Raw genomic sequence first — 22,809 nt, forward strand, 5'->3', positions numbered from 1 at the left:
TGTACCCCAGTGAGAATCTTTGCCTGTGGAAATGTGCGCCAGTGAGAGTCAGTGCCTGTAGAAGGGTACCCAAGTGAGAGTCAGTGCCTGTGGAAGTGCACCCAAGTGATTGTCAATGCCTGTGGAAGTGTACACCATTCAGAGTCAGTGGCTGTGGAATTGTCCCCCTGTGAGAGTCAGTGCCTGTGGGAGTGTACCCCAGTTAGAGTCATTGCCTCTGGAAGATTTCCCCATTCAGAGTCAGTACCTGTGGATGTTTACCCCATTCATCGTCAGTGCCTGTGGAGGTGTACCCCATTCAGATTTAGTGCCTGTGGAAGTGTACACCAGTGAGAGTCAGTGCCTGTGGAAGTTTACCCCATTCAGAGTCAATGCCTGTGTAAGTGTACCCCAGTGAGATTCAGTGCCTGTGGAAGTTTACCCCATTCAGATTCAGAGCCTGTAGAAGTTTACCCCATTCAGAGTCAGTGCCTGTGGAAGCTTACCCCATTCAGAGACAGTGCCTGTGGAAGTTCACCCCAGTGAGAGTCAGTGCCTTTGGAAGATTTCCCCATTCCGAGTCAGTGCCTGTGTAAGTGTACCCCAGTGAGAGTCAGTGCCTGTGCAAGTTTACCCCATTCAGATTCATTACCTCTAGTAGTTTACACCATTCAGATTCAGTGCCTATGGAAGTGTACCCCACTCAGAGTCAGTGCCTTTGGAAGTTTACCCCATTCAGAGTCAGTACCTGTGGAAGGGTACCCCAGTGACAGTCAGTGCCTTTGGAAGTTTACCCCATTCAGAGTCAGTACCTGTGTAAGGGTACCCCAGTGAGAGTCAGTGCCTTTGGAAGTTTACCCCATACATAGTCAGTGCCTGTGTAAGTGTACCCCAGTGAGAGTCAGTGCCTGTGGAAGTGTACCCCAGTGAGAGTCAGTGCCTGAAGAAGTTTACCCCATTCAGATTCAGTAACTGTGGAAATGTACCCCAGTGAGAGTCAGTGCCTATAGAAGTGTACCCAAATGAGAGTCAGTGCCTGTAGAAGTGTAGCCAGGTGAGAGTCAGTGCCTGTGGATATTTACCCAAGTGAGAGTCAGTGCCTGTGGAACTGTTCCACAGAGAGAGTCAGTGCCAGTAGAAATTTGCCCCATTCAGTGTCAGTGCCTGTGGAAGTGTACTGCAGTGTGATTCTGTGCCTGTGGAAGTTTACCCCATTCAGATTCAGTGCCTGTGGAAGTGTACCCCAGTGAGAGTAAATGCCTGTGGAAGTTTACCCCATTCAGAATCAGTGCCTGTGGAAGTGTACTGCTGTGAGAGTCAGTGCCTGTGGAAGTTTACCCCATTCAGATTCAGTGCCTGTCGAAGTGAACCCCAGTTAGAGTCAGTGCCTGTGCAAGTTTACCCCATTCAGATTCAGAGCCTGTAGAAGTTTACCCCATTCAGAGTCAGTGCCTGTGGAAGCTTACCCCATTCAGAGACAGTGCCTGTGGAAGGGTACCCCAGTGACAGTCAGTGCCTTTGGAAGTTTACCCCATTCAGAGTCAGTACCTGTGTAAGGGTACCCCAGTGAGAGTCAGTGCCTTTGGAAGTTTACCCCATACATAGTCAGTGCCTGTGTAAGTGTACCCCAGTGAGAGTCAGTGCCTGTGGAAGTGTACCCCAGTGAGAGTCAGTGCCTGAAGAAGTTTACCCCATTCAGATTCAGTAACTGTGGAAATGTACCCCAGTGAGAGTCAGTGCCTATAGAAGTGTACCCAAATGAGAGTCAGTGCCTGTAGAAGTGTAGCCAGGTGAGAGTCAGTGCCTGTGGATATTTACCCAAGTGAGAGTCAGTGCCTGTGGAACTGTTCCACAGAGAGAGTCAGTGCCAGTAGAAATTTGCCCCATTCAGTGTCAGTGCCTGTGGAAGTGTACTGCAGTGTGATTCTGTGCCTGTGGAAGTTTACCCCATTCAGATTCAGTGCCTGTGGAAGTGTACCCCAGTGAGAGTAAATGCCTGTGGAAGTTTACCCCATTCAGAATCAGTGCCTGTGGAAGTGTACTGCTGTGAGAGTCAGTGCCTGTGGAAGTTTACCCCATTCAGATTCAGTGCCTGTCGAAGTGAACCCCAGTTAGAGTCAGTGCCTGTGCAAGTTTACCCCATTCAGATTCAGAGCCTGTAGAAGTTTACCCCATTCAGAGTCAGTGCCTGTGGAAGCTTACCCCATTCAGAGACAGTGCCTGTGGAAGTTCACCCCAGTGAGAGTCAGTGCCTTTGGAAGATTTCCCCATTCCGAGTCAGTGCCTGTGTAAGTGTACCCCAGTGAGAGTCAGTGCCTGTGCAAGTTTACCCCATTCAGATTCATTACCTCTAGTAGTTTACACCATTCAGATTCAGTGCCTATGGAAGTGTACCCCACTCAGAGTCAGTGCCTTTGGAAGTTTACCCCATTCAGAGTCAGTACCTGTGGAAGGGTACCCCAGTGACAGTCAGTGCCTTTGGAAGTTTACCCCATTCAGAGTCAGTACCTGTGGAAGGGTACCCCAGTGAGAGTCAGTGCCTTTGGAAGTTTACCCCATACATAGTCAGTGCCTGTGTAAGTGTACCCCAGTGAGAGTCAGTGCCTGTGGAAGTGTACCCCAGTGAGAGTCAGTGCCTGAAGAAGTTTACCCCATTCAGATTCAGTAACTGTAGAAGTTTACCCCATTCATATTCAGTGCTTGTAGACGATTACCCCATTCAGAGTCAGTGCCTGTGGAATTGTACCCCATTCAGACTCAGTGCCTGTGGAAGTTTACTCCATTCAGAGTCAGTGCCTGTGGAAATGTACCCCAGTGAGAGTCAGAGCCTATAGAAGTGTACCCAAGTGAGAGTCAGTGCCTGTAGAAGTGTAGCCAAGTGAGAGTCAGTGCCTGTGGATATTTACCCAAGTGAGAGTCAGTGCCTGTGGAACTGTTCCACAGAGAGAGTCAGTGCCAGTCGAAATTTGCCCCATTCAGTGTCAGTACCTGTGGAAGTGTACTCCAGTGTGATTCTGTGCCTGTGGAAGTTTACCCCATTCAGATTCAGTGCCTGTGGAAGTGTACCCCAGTGAGAGTAAATGCCTGTGGAAGTTTACCCCATTCAGAATCAGTGCCTGTGGAAGTGTACTGCTGTGAGAGTCAGTGCCTGTGGAAGTTTACCCCATTCAGATTCAGTGCCTGTCGAAGTGAACCCCAGTTAGAGTCAGTGCCTGTGCAAGTTTACACCATTCAGATTCAGTGCCTATGGAAGTGTACCCCACTCAGAGTCAGTGCCTTTGGAAGTTTACCCCATTCAGAGTCAGTACCTGTGGAAGGGTACCCCAGTGAGAGTCAGTGCCTTTGGAAGTTTACCCCATACATAGTCAGTACCTGTGTAAGTCTACCCCAGTGAGAGTCAGTGCCTGTGGAAGTGTACCCCAGTGAGAGTCAGTGCCTATAGAAGTGTACCCAAGTGAGAGTCAGTGCCTGTAGAAGTGTACCCAAGTGAGAGTCAGTGCCTGTGGATATTTACCCAAGTGAGAGTCAGTGCCTGTGGAACTGTTCCACAGAGAGAGTCAGTGCCAGTAGAAATTTGCCCCATTCAGTGTCAGTGCCTGTCGAAGTGTACTCCAGTGTGATTCTGTGCCTGTGGAAGTTTACCCCATTCAGATTCAGTGCCTGTGGAAGTGTACCCCAGTGAGAGTAAGTGCCTGTGGAAGTTTACCCCATTCAGAATCAGTGCCTGTGGAAGTGCACTGCTGTGAGAGTCAGTGCCTGTGGAAGTTTACCCCATTCAGATTCAGTGCCTGTGGAAGTGTACCCCAGTGAGAGTCAGTGCCTGTGGAAGTTTACCCCATTCAGATTCAGTGCCTGTGGAAGTGTACTCCTGTGAGAGTCAATGCCTGTGGAAGTTTACCACATTCAGAGTCAGTGCCTGTGGAAATGTACCCCTGTGAGAGTCAGAGCCTGTAGAAGTGTACCCCAGTGAGATTCAGTGGCTGGGAAGCGGCTCACCATTAGGAGTCACTGCCTATGGAAGTGTACCCCACTCAGAGTCAATGCATGTGGAAATGTACCCCAGTGAGAGTCTTTGCCTGTGGAAATGTGCGCCAGTGAGAGTCAGTGCCTGTAGAAGTGTACCCAAGTGAGAGTCAGTGCCTCTGGAAGTGCACCCCAGTGAAAGTCAGTGCCTGTGGAAGTTTACCCCATTCAGAGTCAGTGCCTCTGGAAGTGTACCCCTGTGAGAGTCAGTGCCTGTGGAAGTGCACCCAAGTGAGGGTCAATGCCTGTGGAAGTGCACCCCAGTGAGAGTCAGTGCCTGAAGAGGTTTACCCCATTCAGATTCAGTAACTGTAGAAGTTTACCCCATTCATATTCAGTGCCTGTAGACGATTACCCCATTCAGAGTCAGTGCCTGTGGAAGTGTACCCCATTCAGAGTCAGTGCCTGTGGAAGTTTACTCCATTCAGAGTCAGTGTATGTGGAAATGTAGCCCAGTGAGAGTCAGTGCCTGTAGAAGTGTACCCAAGTGAGAGTCAGTGCCTGTAGAAGTGTACCCAAGTGAGAGTCAGTGCCTGCGGAAATTTACCCAAGTGAGAGTCAGTGCCTGTGGAACTGTTCCACAGAGAGAGTCAGTGCCAGTAGAAATTTGCCCCATTCAGTGTCAGTGCCTGTGGAAGTGTACTCCAGTGTGAGTCTGTGCCTGTGGAAGTTGACCCCATTCAGAGTCAGTGCCTGTGGAAGTGTTCCCCACTGAGAGTCATTGCCTGTGGAACTGTAACCAATTCAGAGTCAGTGCCTATGGAACTTTACCCCATTCAGATTCAGTGCCTGTGGAAGTGTACCCCAGTGAGAGTAAATGCCTGTGGAAGTTTACCCCATTCAGAATCAGTGCCTGTGGAAGTGTACTGCTGTGAAAGTCAGTGCCTGTGGAAGTTTACCCCATTCAGATTCAGTGCCTGTGGAAGTGTACCCCAGTGAGAGTCAGTGCCTGTGGAAGTTTACGCCATTCAGATTCAGTGCCTGTGGAAGTGTACTCCTGTGAGAGTCAATGCCTGTGGAAGTTTACCACATTCAGAGTCAGTGCCTGTGGAAATGTACCCCTGTGAGAGTCAGTGCCTGTAGAAGTGTACCCCAGTGAGATTCAGTGGCTGGGAAGCGGCTCACCATTAGGAGTCACTGCCTATGGAAGTGTACCCCACTCAGAGACAGTGCACGTGGAAATGTACCCCAGTGAGAGTCTTTGCCTGTGGAAATGTGCGCCAGTGAGAGTCAGTGCCTCTGGAAGTGTACCCCAGTGAAAGTCATTGCCTGTGGAAGTTTAGCCCATTCAGAGTCAGTGCCTCTGGAAGTGTACCCCAGTGAGAGTCAGTGCCAGTGGAAGTGCACCCAAGTGAGGGTCAATGCCTGTGAAAATGTACCCCAGTGAGAGTCAGTGCCTCTGGAAGTGTACCCCAGTGAAAGTCATTGCCTGTGGAAGTTTTGCCCATTCAGAGTCAGTGCCTCTGGAAGTGTACCCCAGTGAGAGTCAGTGCCAGTGGAAGTGCACCCAAGTGAGGGTCAATCCCTGTGGAAGTGTACCCCATTCAGAGTCAGTGGCTGTGGAATTGTCCCCCTGTGAGAGTCAGTGCCTGTGGGAGTGTACCCCAGTTAGAGTCATTGCCTCTGGAAGATTTCCCCATTCAGAGTCAGTACCTGTGGATGTTTACCCCATTCATAGTCAGTGCCTGTGGAAGTTTACCCCATTCAGATTCAGTGCCTGTGGAAGTGTACCCCAGTGAGAGTCAGTGCCTGTGGAAGTTTACCCCATTCAGAGTCAGTGCCTGTGTAAGAGTACCCCAGTGAGATTCAGTGCCTGTGGAAGTTTACCCCATTCAGATTCAGAGCCTGTAGAAGTTAACCCCATTCAGAGTCAGTGCCTGTGGAAGTTTACCCCATTCAGAGTCAGTGCCTGTGGAAGTGTACCCCAGTGAGAGTCAGTGCCTGTGGAAGTTTAACCCATTCAGAGTCAGTTCCTGTGTAAGTGTACCCCAGTGAGAGTCAGTGCCTGTGGAAGTTTAACCCATTCAGAGTCAGTGCCTGTGGAAATGTACCCCAGTGAAAGTTAGTGCCTGTGGAATTTTACCCCATTCAGATTCAGTACCTGTAGAAGTTTACCACATTCATATTCAGTGCCTGTCGAAGTGTACCCCAGTTAGAGTCAGTGCCTGTGGAAGTTTACCCAATTCAGAGTCAGTGCATGTGTAAATGTACCCCAGTGAGAGTCAGTGCCTGTGGAAGAGTACCCCAGTGAGAGTCAGTGCCTGTGGAAGTTTACCCCATTCAGATTCAGTACGTCTAGAAGTTTACACCATTCAGATTCAGTGCCTTTCGAAGTGTACCCCACTCAGAGTCAGTGCATGTGGAAATGTACACCAGTGAGAGTCAGTGCCTGTGGAAATGTACGCCAGTGAGAGTCAGTGACTGCAGAAGTGTACCCAAGTGAGAGTCAGTGCCTGTAGAAGTGTACCCAAGTGAGAGTCAGTGCCTGTGGAAATGTACCCCAGTGAGAGTCAGTGCCTGTGAAAATGTACCCCAGTGAGAGTCAGTGTCTGTAGAAGTGTACCCAAGTGAGAGTCAGTGCCTGTAGAAGTGTACCCAAGTGAGAGTCTGTGCCTGTGGAAATGTACCCCAGTGAGAGTCAGTGCCTGTGGAAATGAACCCCAGTGAGAGTCAGTGCCTGTAGAAGTGTACCCAAGTGAGAGTCAGTGCCTGTCGAAGTGTACCCAAGTGAGAATCAGTGCCTGAAGAAGTGTACCCAAGTGAGAATCAGTGACTGTCGAAGTTTACCCCATTCAGATTCAGTGCCTGTGGAAGTGTACCCCAGTGAGAGTCAGTGCCTGTGGAAGTTTACCCCATTCAGAGTCAGTGCCTGTGGAAGTGTGCCCCAGTGAGAGTCAGTGACTGCAGAAGTGCACCCAAGTGAGAGTCAGTGCCTGTAGAAGTGTACCCAAGTGAGAGTCAGTGCCTGTGGAAATGTACCCCAGTGAGAGTCAGTGCCTGTGGAAATGTACCCCAGTGAAAGTCAGTGGCTGTAGAAGTGTACCCAAGTGAGAGTCAGTGCCTGTAGAAGTGTACCCATGTGAGAGTCAGTGCCTGTGGAAATGTACCCCAGTGAGAGTCAGTGCCTGTAGAAGTGTACCCAAGTGAGAGTCAGTGACTGTGGAAATGTACCCCAGTGAGAGTCAGTGCCTGTGGAAATGAACCCCAGTGAGAATCAGTGCCTGTAGAAGTGTACCCAAGTGAGAGTCAGTGCCTGTGGAAGTGTACCCAAGTGAGAGTCAGTGCCTGTAGAAGTGTACCCAAGTGAGAGTCAGTGCCTGTGGAAATGTACCCCAGTGAGAGTCAGTGCCTGTGGAAGTTTACCCCATTCAGATTCAGTGCCTGTGGAAGTGTACCCCAGTGAGAGTCAGTGCCTGTGGAAGTTTACCCCATTCAGAGTCAGTGCCTGTGGAAGTGTGCCCCAGTGAGAGTCAGTGCCTGTGGAAGTTTACCCCATTCAGAGTCAGTGCCTGTGGAAGTGTGCCCCAGTGAGAGTCAGTGCCTGTGGAAGTTTACCCCATTCAGAGTCAGTGCCTGTGGAAGTGCACCCAAGTGAGGGTCAGTGCCTCTGGAACAAAAACAAGAAATGCTGGAATCACTCAGCAGGTGTGGCAGCATCTTTGGAAAGAGAAGCAGAGTATACGTTTCGGGTCAGTGACCCTTCTTCGGAACTGACAAATATTAGAAAAGTCACAGATTATTAACAAGTGAGGTGGGGGTGGGGGAAGAGATAACAAAGGAGCAGGTGCAGATTGGACCAGGCCTCATAGCTGACCAAAAGTTCACAGAGAAAAGGCAAACAATATGTTAATGGTGTGTTGAAAGACAAAGCAATATTGTTTGCCTTTTCTCCGTGACCTTTTGGTCTGCTATGTGGCCTGGTCCAATCTGCACCTTCTCCTTTGTTATCTCTTGCCCCACCCCCACCTCACTTGTTTATAATCTGTGACTTTTCTAATATTTGTCAGTTCCGAAGAAGGGTCACTGACCCGAAACGTTAACTCTGCTTCTCTTTCCACAGATGCTGCCAGACCTGCTGAGTGATTCCAGCATTTCTTGTTTTTGTTTCAGATTTCCAGCATCCGCAGTATTTTGCTTTCATTTCAGTGCCTGTGGAAGTTTACCCCATTCAGAGTCAGTGCCTGTGGAAGTGTCCCCCAGTGGGAGTCAGTGCCTGTGGAAGTGTACCCCAGTGAGAGTCATTGCCTCTGGAAGTTTACCCCATTCAGAGTCAGTACCTGTGGATGTTTACGCCATTCAGATTCAGTGCCTGTGGAAGTGTACCCCAGTGAGAGTCAGTGCCTGTGGAAGTTTACCCCATTCAGATTCAGTGCCTGTGGAAGTTTACCCCAGTGATAGTCAGTGCCTGTGGAAGTTTACCCCATTCAGGGTCAGTGCCTGTGGAAGTGTGCCACAGTGAGAGTCAGTGCCTGTGGAATTTTCCTCCATTCAGAGTCAGTGCCTGTGGAAGTGCACCCAAGTGAGGGTCAGTGCCTGTGGAACAAAAACAAGAAATGCTGGAACCACTCAGCAGGTCTGGCAGCATCTGTGGAAAGACAAGCAGAGTTTACGTTTCGGGTCAGTGACCCTTCTTCGGAACTGACAAATATTAGAAAAGTCACAGATTATAAACAAGTGAGGTGGGGGTGGGGCAAGAGATAACAAAGGAGCAGGTGCAGATTGGACCAGGCCTCATAGCTGACCAAAAGTTCACGGAGAAAAGGCAAACAATATGTTAATGGTGTGTTGAAAGACAAAGCAATATTGTTTGTCTTTTCTCCGTGACCTTTTGGTCTGCTATGAGGCCTGGTCCAATCTGCACCTTCTCCTTTGTTATCTCTTGCCCCACCCCCACCTCACTTGTTTATAATCTGTGACTTTTCTAATATTTGTCAGTTCCGAAGAAGGGTCACTGACCCGAAACGTTAACTCTGCTTCTCTTTGCAGAGATGCTTCCAGACCTGCTGAGTGATTCCAGCATTTCTTGTTTTTGTTTCAGATTTCCAGCATCCGCAGTATTTTGCTTTTATCTCAGTGCCTGTGGAAGTTTACCCCATTCAGAGTCAGTGCCTGTGGAAGTGTCCCCCAGTGGGAGTCAGTGCCTGTGGAAGTGTACCCCAGTTCGAGTCATTGCCTCTGGAAGTTTACCCCATTCAGAGTCAGTACCTGTGGATGTTTACGCCATTCAGATTCAGTGCCTGTGGAAGTGTACCCCAGTGAGAGTCAGTGCCTGTGGAAGTTTGCCCCATTCAGAGTCAGTGCCTGTGGAAGTGCCCCCCAGTGAGAGTCAGGGCCTGTGGAAATTTACCCCTTTCAGAATCAGTGCCTGTGGAAGTGTCCCCCAGTGTGAGTCAGTGCCTGTGGAAGTTTACCCCATGCAGATTCAGTACCTGTAGAAGTTTACCCCATTCAGATTCAGTGTCTGCGGAAGATTACCCCTTTCAGAGTCACTGCCTGTGGAAGTTTACCCCATTCAGTGTCAGTACCTGCGGAAGTGTACCCAAGTGAGAGTCAGTGCCTGTGGAAGTTTACCCCAGTGAGAGACAGTGCCTGTGGAAGTTTACCCCATTCAGAGTCAGTGCCTGTGGAAGATTACCCCATTCAGATTCAGTACCTGCAGAGGTTTACACCATTCAGATTCAGTGCCTGTAGAAGTTGACCCCATTCAGATTCAGTACCTGTAAAAGATTACACCATTCAGATTCAGTACCTGTAGAAGTTTATCCCATTCAGATTCAGTGCCTGTGGAAGTGTACCCCAGTGAGAGTCAGTGCCTTTGGAAGTTTACCCCATTCAGAGTTAGTGCCTGTGTAAGTGTACCCCAGTGAGAGTCAGTGCCTGTGGAAGTGTACCCCAGTGAGAGTCAGTGCCTGTGGATGTGTCCCCCAGTGAGCGACAGTGCCTCTGGAAGTGTACCCCAGTGAGAGTCATTGCCTCAGGAAGTGTACCCCAGTGATAGTCAGCGCCTGTGGAAGTTTACCCCATTCAGATTCAGTACCTGTCGAAGTTTACCACATTCAGATTCAGTGCCTGTCGATGGTTACCCCATTCAGAGTCAGTGCCTGTGGAAGTGTAACCCAGTGAGAGTCAGTGCCTGTGGAAATGTACCCCAGTGAGAGTCTGTGCCTTTGGAATTTTTCCCCATTCGGAGTCAGTGCCTGTGGAAGTGTACCCCAGTGAGAGTCAGTGCCTGTGGAAGTTTACCCCATTCAGATTCTGTACTTGTAGAAGTTTACCCCATTCAGAGTCAGTGCCTGTAGAAGTTTACCCCATTCATAGTCAGTGCCTGTGGAAGTGTACCCCAGTGAGAGTCAGTGCCTTTGGAAGTTTACCGCAGTGAGAGTCAGTGCCTGTCGAAGTGTACCCAAGTGAGAGTCAGTGCCTGTGGCAGTTTACCCCATTCAGAGTCAGTGCCTGTGGAAGTGTACCCCAGTGACACTCAATGCCTGTGGAAGTTTATCCCATTCAGAGTCAGTGCCTGTGGAAGTTTACCCCAGTGAGAGTCAGTGCCTGTGGATGTTTACCCCATTCAGCTTCAGTACCTGGAGATGTTAACCCCATCCAGATTCAGTGCCTGTAGAAGTGTACCCCAGTGAGAGTCAGTGCCAGTGGAAATGTACCCCTGTGAGACTCAGTGCCTGTAGAAGTGTACCCTGGTGAGATTCAGTGGCTGGGGAGTGGCTCTCCATTAGGAGTCACTGCCTATAGAAGTGTATCCCATTCAGAGTGAGTGCATGTGGAAAGGTACACCAGTGAGAGTCAGTGCCTGCAGAAGTGTACCCAAGTGAGAGTCAGTGCCTGTAGAAGTGTACCCAAGTGAGAGTCTGTGCCAATGGAAATGTACCCCAGTGAGAGTCAGTGCCTGTGGAAATGTACCCCAGTGAGAGTCAGTGCCTGAAGAAGTTTACCCAAGTGAGAGTCAGTGCATGAGGAAGTTTACCCCATTCAGATTCAGTGCCTGTGGAAGTGTACCCCATTCAGAGTCAGTGCCTGTGGAAGTGCACCCAAGTGAGGGTCAGTGCCTGTGGATGTTTACCCCATTCTAAGTCAGTGCCTGTGGAAGCGTACCCCAGTGAGTGTCAGTGCCTGTGGAAGTGTACCCCAGTGAGAGTCTGTGCCTTTGGAAGCTTTCCCCATTCGGAGTCACTGCCTGTGTAAGTGTACCCCAGTGAGAGTCAGTGCCTGTGCAAGTTTACCCCATTCAGATTCAGTACCTGTAGAAGTTTACCACATTCAGATTCAGTGCCTGTCGAAGTTTACCCCATTCAGAGTCAGTGCCTGTGGAAGTTTACCCCATTCAGAGTCAGTGCCTGTGGAAGTGTACCCCAGTGAGAGTCACTGCCGTTGGAAGTTTCCCCCAGTGAGAGTCAGTGCCTGTCAAAGTGTACCCAAGTGAGAGTCAGTGCCTGTGGAAGTTTACCCCATTCAGAGTCAGTGCCTGTGGAAGTGTCCCCCAGTGAGAGTCATTGCCTCAGGAAGTGTACCCCAGTGAGAGTCATTGCCTCAGGAAGTGTACCCCAGTGAGAGTCAGCGCCTGTGGAAGTTTACCCCATTCAGATTCAGTACCTGTCGAAGTTTACCACATTCAGATTCAGTGCCTGTCGATGGTTACCCCATTCAGAGTCAGTGCCTGTGGAAGTGTAACCCAGTGAGAGTCAGTGTCTGTGGAAATGTACCCCAGTGAGAGTCTGTGCCTTTGGAATTTTTCCCCATTCGGAGTCAGTGCCTGTGGAAGTGTACCCCAGTGAGAGTCAGTGCCTGTGGAATTTTACCCCATTCAGATTCTGTACTTGTAGAAGTTTACCCCATTCAGAGTCAGTGCCTGTAGAAGTTTACCCCATTCATAGTCAGTGCCTGTGGAAGTGTACCCCAGTGAGAGTCAGTGCCTTTGGAAGTTTACCGCAGTGAGAGTCAGTGCCTGTCGAAGTGTACCCAAGTGAGAGTCAGTGCCTGTGGCAGTTTACCCCATTCAGAGTCAGTGCCTGTGGAAGTGTACCCCAGTGACACTCAATGCCTGTGGAAGTTTATCCCATTCAGAGTCAGTGCCTGTGGAAGTTTACCCCAGTGAGAGTCAGTGCCTGTGGATGTTTACCCCATTCAGCTTCAGTACCTGTAGATGTTAACCCCATCCAGATTCAGTGCCTGTAGAAGTGTACCCCAGTGAGAGTCAGTGCCAGTGGAAATGTACCCCTGTGAGACTCAGTGCCTGTAGAAGTGTACCCTGGTGAGATTCAGTGGCTGGGGAGTGGCTCTCCATTAGGAGTCACTGCCTATAGAAGTGTATCCCATTCAGAGTGAGTGCATGTGGAAAGGTACACCAGTGAGAGTCAGTGCCTGCAGAAGTGTACCCAAGTGAGAGTCAGTGCCTGTAGAAGTGTACCCAAGTGAGAGTCTGTGCCAATGGAAATGTACCCCAGTGAGAGTCAGTGCCTGTGGAAATGTACCCCAGTGAGAGTCAGTGCCTGAAGAAGTTTACCCAAGTGAGAGTCAGTGCATGTGGAAGTTTACCCCATTCAGATTCAGTGCCTGTGGAAGTGTACCCCATTCAGAGTCAGTGCCTGTGGAAGCGTACCCCAGTGAGTGTCCGTGCCTGTGGAAGTGTACCCCAGTGAGAGTCTGTGCCTTTGGAAGCTTTCCCCATTCGGAGTCACTGCCTGTGTAAGTGTACCCCAGTGAGAGTCAGTGCCTGTGCAAGTTTACCCCATTCAGATTCAGTACCTGTAGAAGTTTACCACATTCAGATTCAGTGCCTGTCGAAGTTTACCCCATTCAGAGTCAGTGCCTGTGGAAGTTTACCCCATTCAGAGTCAGTGCCTGTGGAAGTGTACCCCAGTGAGAGTCACTGCCGTTGGAAGTTTGCCCCAGTGAGAGTCAGTGCCTGTCAAAGTGTACCCAAGTGAGAGTCAGTGCCTGTGGAAGTTTACCCGATTCAGAGTCAGTGCCTGTGGAAGTGTACCCCAGTGACAGTCAGTGCCTGTGGAAGTTTATCCCATTCAGAGTCAGTGCCTGCAGAAGTTAACCCCATTCAGAGTCAGTGCCTGTGGAAGTTTACCCCATTCAGAGTCAGTGCCTGTGGAAGTGTACCCCAGTGAGAGTCAGTGCCTTTGGACGTTTTCCCCATTCCGAGACAGTGCCTGTGTAAGTGTACCCCAGTGAGAGTCAGTGCCTGTGGAAGTTTAACCCATTCAGAGTCAGTGCCTGTGGAAATGTACCCCAGTGAAAGTCAGTGCCTGTGGAAGTTTACCCCATTCAGATTCAGTACCTGTAGAAGTTTACCACATTCATATTCAGTGCCTGTCGAGGTGTACCCCAGTTAGAGTCAGTGCCTGTGGAAGTTTACTCCATTCAGAGTCAGTGCATGTGTAAATGTACCCCAGTGAGAGTCAGTGCCTGTGGAAGTGTACCCCAGTGAGAGTCAGTGCCTGTGGAAGTTTACCCCATTCAGATTCAGTACCTCTGGAAGTTTACACCATTCAGATTCAGTGCCTATAGAAGTGTACCCCACTCAGAGTCAGTGCATGTGGAAATGAACACCAGTGAGAGTCAGTGCCCGTGGAAATGTACCCCAGTGAGAGTCAGTGACTGCAGAAGTGCACCCAAGTGAGAGTCAGTGCCTGTAGAAGTGTACCCAAGTGAGAGTCAGTGCCTGTGGAAATGTACCCCAGTGAGAGTCAGTGCCTGTGGAAATGTACCCAAGTGAAAGTCAGTGCCTGTAGAGGTGTACCCAAGTGAGAGTCAGTGCCTGTAGAAGTGTACCCATGTGAGAGTCAGTGCCTGTGGAAATGTACCCCAGTGAGAGTCAGTGCCTGTAGAAGTGTACCCAAGTGAGAGTCAGTGACTGTGGAAATGTACCCCAGTGAGAGTCAGTGCCTGTGGAAATGAACCCCAGTGAGAGTCAGTGCCTGTAGAAGTGTACCCAAGTGAGAGTCAGTGCCTGTGGAAGTGTACCCAAGTGAGAATCAGTGTCTGTCGAAGTTTACCCCATTCATATTCAGTGCCTGTGTAAGTGTACCCCAGTGAGAGTCAGTGCCTGTGGAAGTTTACCCCATTCAGATTCAGTGCCTGTGGAAGTGTACCCCAGTGAGAGTCAGTGCCTGTGGAAGTTTACCCCATTCAGAGTCAGTGCCTGTGGAAGTGTGCCCCAGTGAGAGTCAGTGCCTGTGGAAGTTTACCCCATTCAGAGTCAGTGCCTGTGGAAGTGTGCCCCAGTGAGAGTCAGTGCCTGTGGAAGTTTACCCCATTCAGAGTCAGTGCCTGTGGAAGTGCACCCAAGTGTGGGTCAGTGCCTCTGGAACAAAAACAAGAAATGCTGGAATCACTCAGCAGGTGTGGCAGCATCTTTGGAAAGAGAAGCAGAGTATACGTTTCGGGTTAGTGACCCTTCTTCGGAACTGACAAATATTAGAAAAGTCACAGATTATTAACAAGTGAGGTGGGGGTGGGGCAAGAGATAACAAAGGAGCAGGTGCAGATTGGACCAGGCCTCATAGCTGACCTAAAGTTCACAGAGAAAAGGCAAACAATATGTTAATGGTGTGTTGAAAGACAAAGCAATATTGTTTGCCTTTTCTCCGTGACCTTTTGGTCTGCTATGTGGCCTGGTCCAATCTGCACCTTCTCCTTTGTTATCTCTTGCCCCACCCCCACCTCACTTGTTTATAATCTGTGACTTTTCTAATATTTGTCAGTTCCGAAGAAGGGTCACTGACCCGAAACGTTAACTCTGCTTCTCTTTCCACAGATGCTGCCAGACCTGCTGAGTGATTCCAGCATTTCTTGTTTTTGTTTCAGATTTCCAGCATCCGCAGTATTTTGCTTTCATTTCAGTGCCTGTGGAAGTTTACCCCATTCAGAGTCAGTGCCTGTGGAAGTGTCCCCCAGTGGGAGTCAGTGCCTGTGGAAGTGTACCCCAGTGAGAGTCATTGCCTCTGGAAGTTTACCCCATTCAGAGTCAGTACCTGTGGATGTTTACCCCATTCAGATTCAGTGCCTGTGGAAGTGTACCCCAGTGAGAGTCAGTGCCTGTGGAAGTTTACCCCATTCAGATTCAGTGCCTGTGGAAGTTTACCCCAGTGATAGTCAGTGCCTGTGGAAGTTTACCCCATTCAGGGTCAGTGCCTGTGGAAGTGTGCCACAGTGAGAGTCAGTGCCTGTGGAATTTTCCTCCATTCAGAGTCAGTGCCTGTGGAAGTGCACCCAAGTGAGGGTCAGTGCCTGTGGAACAAAAACAAGAAATGCTGGAATCACTCAGCAGGTCTGGCAGCATCTGTGGAAAGACAAGCAGAGTTTACGTTTCGGGTCAGTGACCCTTCTTCGGAACTGACAAATATTAGAAAAGTCACAGATTATAAGCAAGTGAGGTGGGGGTGGGGCAAGAGATAACAAAGGAGCAGGTGCAGATTGGACCAGGCCTCATAGCTGACCAAAAGATCATGGAGAAAAGGCAAACAATATGTTAATGGTGTGTTGAAAGACAAAGCAATATTGTTTGTCTTTTCTCCGTGACCTTTTGGTCTGCTATGAGGCCTGGTCCAATCTGCACCTTCTCCTTTGTTATCTCTTGCCCCACCCCCACCTCACTTGTTTATAATCTGTGACTTTTCTAATATTTGTCAGTTCCGAAGAAGGGTCACTGACCCGAAACGTTAACTCTGCTTCTCTTTGCAGAGATGCTTCCAGACCTGCTGAGTGATTCCAGCATTTCTTGTTTTTGTTTCAGACTTCCAGCATCCGCAGTATTTTGCTTTTATCTCAGTGCCTCTGGAAGTTTACCCCATTCAGAGTCAGTGCCTGTGGAAGTGTCCCCCAGTGGGAGTCAGTGCCTCTGGAAGTGTACCCCAGTTCGAGTCATTGCCTCTGGAAGTTTACCCCATTCAGAGTCAGTACCTGTGGATGTTTACGCCATTCAGATTCAGTGCCTGTGGAAGTGTACCCCAGTGAGAGTCAGTGCCTGTGGAAGTTTGCCCCATTCAGAGTCAGTGCCTGTGGAAGTGTACCCCAGTGAGAGTCAGGGCCTGTGGAAATTTACCCCTTTCAGAATCAGTGCCTGTGGAAGTGTCCCCCAGTGTGAGTCAGTGCCTGTGGAAGTTTACCCCATGCAGATTCAGTACATGTAGAAGTTTACCCCATTCAGATTCAGTGTCTGCGGAAGATTACCCCTTTCAGAGTCACTGCCTGTGGAAGTTTACCCCATTCAGTGTCAGTACCTGCGGAAGTGTACCCAAGTGAGAGTCAGTGCCTGTGGAAGTTTACCCCAGTGAGAGTCAGTGCCTGTGGAAGTTTAACCCATTCAGAGTCAGTGCCTGTGGAAGTTTACCCCAGTGAGAGTCAGTGCCTGTGGAAGTTTAACCCATTCAGAGTCAGTGCCTGTGGAAGTGTACCCCAGTGAGAGTCATTGCCTGTGGATGTGCACTCCAGTGAGAGACAGTGCCTGTGGAAGTTTACCCCATTCAGAGTCAGTGCCTGTAGAAGTTTACCCCATTCAGATTCAGTACCTGTAAATGATTACACCATTCAGATTCAGTACCTGTAGAAGTTTACCCCATTCAGATTCAGTGCCTGTGGAAATGTACCCCATTCAGATTCAGAGCCAGTAGAAGTTAACCCCATTCAGAGTCAGTGCCTGTGGAAGTTTACCCCATTCAGAGTCAGTGTCTGTGGAAGTGTCCCCCAGTGAGTGACAGTGCCTCTGGAAGTGTACCCCAGTGAGAGTCATTGCCTCAGGAAGTGTACCCCAGTTCGAGTCATTGCCTCTGGAAGTTAACCCCATTCAGAGTCAGTGCCTGTGGAAGTTTACCCCATTCAGAGACAGTGCCTGTGTAAGTGTACCCCAGTGAGAGTCAGTGCCTGTGGAGGTTTACCCCAGTGAGAGTCAGTGCCTGTGGAAGTGTACCCCAGTGAGAGTCAGTACCTGTGGATGTTTACGCCATTCAGATTCAGTGCCTGTGGAAGTGTACCCCAGTGAGAGTCAGTGCCTGTGGAAGTTTGCCCCATTCAGAGTCAGTGCCTGTGGAAGTGCCCCCCAGTGAGAGTCAGGGCCTGTGGAAATTTACCCCTTTCAGAATCAGTGCCTGTGGAAGTGTCCCCCAGTGTGAGTCAGTGCCTGTGGAAGTTTACCCCATGCAGATTCAGTACATGTAGAAGTTTACCCCATTCAGATTCAGTGTCTGCGGAAGATTACCCCTTTCAGAGTCACTGCCTGTGGAAGTTTACCCCATTCAGTGTCAGTACCTGCGGAAGTGTACCCCAGTGAGAGTCAGTGCCTGTGGAAGTTTACCCCAGTGAGAGTCAGTGCCTGTGGAAGTTTAACCCATTCAGAGTCAGTGACTGTGGAAGTTTACCCCAGTGAGAGTCAGTGCCTGTGGAAGTTTACCCCATTCAGAGTCAGTGCCTGTGGAAGTTTACCCCATTCAGAGTCAGTGTCTGTGGAAGTGTCCCCCAGTGAGTGACAGTGCCTCTGGAAGTGTACCCCAGTGAGAGTCATTGCCTCAGGAAGTGTACCCCAGTGAGAGTCAGCGCCTGTGGAAGTTTACCCCATTCAGATTCAATACCTGTAGAAGTTTACCACATTCAGATTCAGTGCCTGTCGGTGGTTACTCCATTCAGAGTCAGTGCCTGTGGAAGTGTACCCCAGTGAGAGTCAGTGCCTGTGGAAATGTACCCCAGTGAGAGTCAGTGCCTGTGGAAATGTACCCCATTCAGATTCAGAGCCAGTAGAAGTTTACCCCATTCAGATTCAGTACCTGCAGAGGTTTACACCATTCAGATTCAGTGCCTGTAGAAGTTTACCCCATTCAGATTCAGTACCTGTAAATGATTACACCATTCAGATTCAGTACCTGTAGAAGTTTACCCCATTCAGATTCATTGCCTGTGGAAATGTACCCCATTCAGATTCAGAGCCAGTAGAAGTTAACCCCATTCAGAGTCAATGCCTGTGGAAGTTTACCCCATTCAGAGTCAGTGCCTGTGGAAGTGTACCCCAGTGAGAGTCAGTGCCTTTGGAAGTTTACCCCATTCAGAGTCAGTGCCTGTGTAAGTGTACCCCAGTGAGAGTCAGTGCCTGTGGAAGTTTACCCCATTCAGAGTCAGTGCCTGTGGAAGTGTCCCCCAGTGAGCGACAGTGCCTCTGGAAGTGTACCCCAGTGAGAGTCATTGCCTCAGGAAGTGTACCCCAGTGAGAGTCAGCGCCTGTGGAAGTTTACCCCATTCAGATTCAACACCTGTAGAAGTTTACCACATTCAGATTCAGTGCCTGTCGATGGTTACCCCATTCAGAGTCAGTGCCTGTGTAAGTGTACCCCAGTGAGAGTCAGTGCCTGTGGAAATGTACCCCAGTGAGAGTCTGTGCCTTTGGAATTTTTCCCCATTCGGAGTCAGTGCCTGTGGAAGTGTACCCCAGTGAGAGTCAGTGCCTGTGGAAGTTTACCCCATTCAGATTCTGTACTTGTAGAAGTTTACCCCATTCAGAGTCAGTGCCTGTAGAAGTTTACCCCATTCAGAGTCAGTGCCTGTGGAAGTGTACCCCAGTGAGAGTCAGTGCCTTTGGAAGTTTACCGCAGTAAGAGTCAGTGCCTGTCGAAGTGTACCCAAGTGAGAGTCAGTGCCTGTGGCAGTTTACCCCATTCAGAGTCAGTGCCTGTGGAAGTGTACCCCAGTGACACTCAATGCCTGTGGAAGTTTATCCCATTCAGAGTCAGTGCCTGTGGAAGTTTACCCCAGTGAGAGTCAGTGCCTGTGGATGTTTACCCCATTCAGCTTCAGTACCTGTAGATGTTAACCCCATCCAGATTCAGTGCCTGTAGAAGTGTACCCCAGTGAGAGTCAGTGCCAGTGGAAATGTACCCCTGTGAGACTCAGTGCCTGTAGAAGTGTACCCTGGTTAGATTCAGTGGCTGGGGAGTGGCTTTCCATTAGGAGTCACTGCCTATAGAAGTGTATCCCATTCAGAGTGAGTGCATGTGGAAAGGTACACCAGTGAGAGTCAGTGCCTGCAGAAGTGTACCCAAGTGAGAGTCAGTGCCTGTGGAAGTTTACCCCATTCAGATTCAGTGCCTGTGGAAGTTTACCCCAGTGATAGTCAGTGCCTGTGGAAGTTTACCCCATTCAGGGTCAGTGCCTGTGGAAGTGTGCCACAGTGAGAGTCAGTGCCTGTGGAATTTTCCTCCATTCAGAGTCAGTGCCTGTGGAAGTGCACCCAAGTGAGGGTCAGTGCCTGTGGAACAAAAACAAGAAATGCTGGAATCACTCAGCAGGTCTGGCAGCATCTGTGGAAAGACAAGCAGAGTTTACGTTTCGGGTCAGTGACCCTTCTTCGGAACTGACAAATATTAGAAAAGTCACAGATTATAAGCAAGTGAGGTGGGGGTGGGGCAAGAGATAACAAAGGAGCAGGTGCAGATTGGACCAGGCCTCATAGCTGACCAAAAGATCATGGAGAAAAGGCAAACAATATGTTAATGGTGTGTGTAAAGACAAAGCAATATTGTTTGTCTTTTCTCCGTGACCTTTTGGTCTGCTATGTGGCCTGGTCCAATCTGCACCTTCTCCTTTGTTATCTCTTGCCCCACCCCCACCTCACTTGTTTATAATCTGTGACTTTTCTAATATTTGTCAGTTCCGAAGAAGGGTCACTGACCCGAAACGTTAACTCTGCTTCTCTTTGCAGAGATGCTTCCAGACCTGCTGAGTGATTCCAGCATTTCTTGTTTTTGTTTCAGACTTCCAGCATCCGCAGTATTTTGCTTTTATCTCAGTGCCTGTGGAAGTTTACCCCATTCAGAGTCAGTGCCTGTGGAAGTGTCCCCCAGTGGGAGTCAGTGCCTGTGGAAGTGTACCCCAGTGAGAGTCATTGCCTCTGGAAGTTTACCCCATTCAGAGTCAGTACCTGTGGATGTTTACGCCATTCAGATTCAGTGCCTGTGGAAGTGTACCCCAGTGAGAGTCAGTGCCTGTGGAAGTTTGCCCCATTCAGAGTCAGTGCCTGTGGAAGTGCCCCCCAGTGAGAGTCAGGGCCTGTGGAAATTTACCCCTTTCAGAATCAGTGCCTGTGGAAGTGTCCCCCAGTGTGAGTCAGTGCCTGTGGAAGTTTACCCCATGCAGATTCAGTACATGTAGAAGTTTACCCCATTCAGATTCAGTGTCTGCGGAAGATTACCCCTTTCAGAGTCACTGCCTGTGGAAGTTTACCCCATTCAGTGTCAGTACCTGCGGAAGTGTACCCAAGTGAGAGTCAGTGCCTGTGGAAGTTTACCCCAGTGAGAGTCAGTGCCTGTGGAAGTTTAACCCATTCAGAGTCAGTGCCTGTGGAAGTTTACCCCAGTGAGAGTCAGTGCCTGTGGAAGTTTAACCCATTCAGAGTCAGTGCCTGTGGAAGTGTACCCCAGTGAGAGTCATTGCCTGTGGATGTGCACTCCAGTGAGAGACAGTGCCTGTGGAAGTTTACCCCATTCAGAGTCAGTGCCTGTAGAAGTTTACCCCATTCAGATTCAGTACCTGTAAATGATTACACCATTCAGATTCAGTACCTGTAGAAGTTTACCCCATTCAGATTCAGTGCCTGTGGAAATGTACCCCATTCAGATTCAGAGCCAGTAGAAGTTAACCCCATTCAGAGTCAGTGCCTGTGGAAGTTTACCCCATTCAGAGTCAGTGCCTGTGGAAGTGTACCCCAGTGAGAGTCAGTGCCTTTGGAAGTTTACCCCATTCAGAGTCAGTGCCTGTGTAAGTGTACCCCAGTGAGAGTCAGTGCCTGTGGAAGTGTACCCCAGTGAGAGTCAGTGTCTGTGAATGTTTAACGCATTCAGAGACAGTGCCTGTGGAAGTGTACCCCATTCAGATTCAGTGCCTGTGGAAGTTTACCCCATTCAGAGTCAGTGTCTGTGGAAGTGTCCCCCAGTGAGTGACAGTGCCTCTGGAAGTGTACCCCAGTGAGAGTCATTGCCTCAGGAAGTGTACCCCAGTGAGAGTCAGCGCCTGTGGAAGTTTACCCCATTCAGATTCAATACCTGTAGAAGTTTACCACATTCAGATTCAGTGCCTGTCGGTGGTTACCCCATTCAGAGTCAGTGCCTGTGGAAGTGTACCCCAGTGAGAGTCAGTGCCTGTGGAAATGTACCCCAGTGAGAGTCAGTGCCTGTGGAAATGTACCCCATTCAGATTCAGAGCCAGTAGAAGTTTACCCCATTCAGATTCAGTACCTGCAGAGGTTTACACCATTCAGATTCAGTGCCTGTAGAAGTTTACCCCATTCAGATTCAGTACCTGTAAATGATTACACCATTCAGATTCAGTACCTGTAGAAGTTTACCCCATTCAGATTCAGTGCCTGTGGAAATGTACCCCAGTGAGAGTCTGTGCCTTTGGAATTTTTCCCCATTCGGAGTCAGTGCCTGTGGAAGTGTACCCCAGTGAGAGTCAGTGCCTGTGGAAGTTTACCCCATTCAGATTCTGTACTTGTAGAAGTTTACCCCATTCAGAGTCAGTGCCTGTAGAAGTTTACCCCATTCAGAGTCAGTGCCTGTGGAAGTGTACCCCAGTGAGAGTCAGTGCCTTTGGAAGTTTACCGCAGTAAGAGTCAGTGCCTGTCGAAGTGTACCCCAGTGACACTCAATGCCTGTGGAAGTTTATCCCATTCAGAGTCAGTGCCTGTGGAAGTTTACCCCAGTGAGAGTCAGTGCCTGTGGATGTTTACCCCATTCAGCTTCAGTACCTGTAGATGTTAACCCCATCCAGATTCAGTGCCTGTAGAAGTGTACCCCAGTGAGAGTCAGTGCCAGTGGAAATGTACCCCTGTGAGACTCAGTGCCTGTAGAAGTGTACCCTGGTTAGATTCAGTGGCTGGGGAGTGGCTCTCCATTAGGAGTCACTGCCTATAGAAGTGTATCCCATTCAGAGTGAGTGCATGTGGAAAGGTACACCAGTGAGAGTCAGTGCCTGCAGAAGTGTACCCAAGTGAGAGTCAGTGCCTGTAGAAGTGTACCCAAGTGAGAGTCTGTGCCAATGGAAATGTACCCCAGTGAGAGTCAGTGCCTGTGGAAATGTACCCCAGTGAGAGTCAGTGCCTGAAGAAGTTTACCCAAGTGAGAGTCAGTGCATGTGGAAGTTTACCCCATTCAGATTCAGTGCCTGTGGAAGTGTACCCCATTCAGAGTCAGTGTCTGTGGAAGTGTACCCCAGTGACAGTCAGTGCCTGTGGAGGTTTACCCCATTCAGAGTCAGTGCCTGTGGAAGTGCACCCAAGTGAGGGTCAGTGCCTGTGGATGTTTACCCCATTCTAAGTCAGTGCCTGTGGAAGCGTACCCCAGTGAGTGTCAGTGCCTGTGGAAGTGTACCCCAGTGAGAGTCTGTGCCTTTGGAAGCTTTCCCCATTCGGAGTCACTGCCTGTGTAAGTGTACCCCAGTGAGAGTCAGTGCCTGTGCAAGTTTACCCCATTCAGATTCAGTACCTGTAGAAGTTTACCACATTCAGATTCAGTGCCTGTCGAAGTTTACCCCATTCAGAGTCAGTGCCTGTGGAAGTTTACCCCATTCAGAGTCAGTGCCTGTGGAAGTGTACCCCAGTGAGAGTCACTGCCGTTGGAAGTTTCCCCCAGTGAGAGTCAGTGCCTGTCAAAGTGTACCCAAGTGAGAGTCAGTGCCTGTGGAAGTTTACCCTATTCAGAGTCAGTGCCTGTGGAAGTGTGCCCCATTCAGAGTCAGTGCCTGCAGAAGTTAACCCCATTCAGAGTCAGTGCCTGTGGAAGTTTACCCCATTCAGAGTCAGTGCCT

This window comes from Heterodontus francisci, chromosome 23 (assembly GCF_036365525.1).
Source record: "Heterodontus francisci isolate sHetFra1 chromosome 23, sHetFra1.hap1, whole genome shotgun sequence".
In the NCBI taxonomy this organism is placed as follows: Eukaryota; Metazoa; Chordata; class Chondrichthyes; order Heterodontiformes; family Heterodontidae; genus Heterodontus; species Heterodontus francisci.